Source organism: Tupaia chinensis, unplaced genomic scaffold, assembly GCF_000334495.1.
Source record: "Tupaia chinensis unplaced genomic scaffold, TupChi_1.0 Scaffold000340_1, whole genome shotgun sequence".
NCBI lineage: Eukaryota > Metazoa > Chordata > Mammalia > Scandentia > Tupaiidae > Tupaia > Tupaia belangeri.
The window spans coordinates 2,013,682-2,015,335 of record NW_006159834.1 but is presented as its reverse complement, the minus strand read 5'-3'; positions in this window follow the sequence as shown (position 1 = coordinate 2,015,335).

Genomic DNA, 1,654 nt, shown 5'->3' with positions numbered 1-1,654 from the left:
TCTCTCCAGGGAGTGTACTGTCATATAGTAAAAATCTCTAAAAAAAAAAAAAAAAAAAAAAGACACATGGTCAGGGTGGCGGTGGTGGAGGTTGCACTGGTGCCTTATGGGTGAATCTCCCTCCTATTCACATACTGAAGTCCTAACACTTAGTATCTCAGAAAGTAACCCTACTTGAAAACAGGGTGAGTGAAGATATAATTAATGAAGTCAGAGCGGAGCACAGTAGACCCCTAATCAGCTAAGACTGGTGTCCTTAGGAAGAAGGAAAATTTGCACACACAAGCACACAGGGAGAAGGCTGTGTCAAGACGAGTTATTCCGCCACAGGCCAAGGAACTACCAGAAGGCAGGAGGAAGGCCTGGAAGAGAGCCCCCTCCCCAGAGCTTGTAGAGAGCACATCCCCTTATCTACACCTTTATTTCAGACTTCGCCTCAGGCCTCCGGAACAGTGAGGCCACTTCTGTTCTAAGTCACCCAGCCGGTGCTACATTGTGACAGCGGCCCAGGACACTTCAGTGCTTAACATTCAGAGGTAAACAGAAGAGCATCCTTGTATTAGAGGACAACGAGGTGCCCCACTGTCCTGTGCATTAGAAAACTCCAATCATTGACAACTGCAGTTAAATATTGTCCTGTTTTATACCAAGTCTTTTTCTTTTTAATCATGGGGTGTTGTTTCATTCGTTATAGAAAAATCATATAAAATCTGCTCTCGGCATAACTACGGGGCCCGTCTGACTTCTGACCTTGTAATATTAGTCCTATAAACAGAAACTGATTTGGCTGCGAGTGGGCCACGGATGAAGGGGAAAGCTCTTTCTCACGTGGGGTGGAGAGCAGAAGTTGCAAGGGCAGAGAAACCCGGATCCAGCTGTTCCCCTCCCACAGGTTGCACCGCTGACTGCACCCTCTCCACTGCAGGACTGCAATCGAGGTCCCCCTGGGCAGGGACCTGCTCCCCTACCCCCCCCCAACCCCAATCCAGGCGGGTCGGGGGAACACCAGGATGCGGAGAAAGCTGTCCCCAGCTTCCTCCCCGACGGCAGAGGACCGACCACCAGCCCTCGAACGGAGCGCCCTCCTGCCCGGACTCCCCTCTGCCAGAGAGGTGGCGGAAGCGGGAGCCCTGGAGGATCGGTCCGGCTCGCTTCGAATGAAAAAGCCTGACTTTAATTCTCTGGTCTGGGGGGCGCCGCTCCTCCCGCGTTCCGCGGGGACCGGGCAGAGCCCGACGGCCAGAGCGCCCTTGTCAGGAGCCTCTCCAGCGTCCTCCGGGGAACGAAGGCCGCGCTCCTCCCAGTCGGAGCTCCCAGAGGGGAGCCCGGGCAGCAGCACCTCCGCCCTAAGCTAGCCACAGCAGGGCAGCCCAGGCTGTCCCCGTGACACGCGACACGCCCGCTAGTGCCAAGCGTCCTCAGGCCTCCCGTGGGGGTGCGGCCTCGCCGGTGCCCATTTCCCACCACCCCTCCAGGTCCGAGGGGCCCAGCGCCTCTTCCGGCCCGTGCTCCGGGTGCGAGCTGTCGCGGTGGGCGAGTCGGTTGGCAGAGGTGGCTCCCACACACCTTCTTAGCCCACCCTCCGCCCCGTAGACGGCGGTCCTCGAGCCCCTCCTGTGGCCGCAGCGCTCGGCAAACGCACGCCCATTCTCGC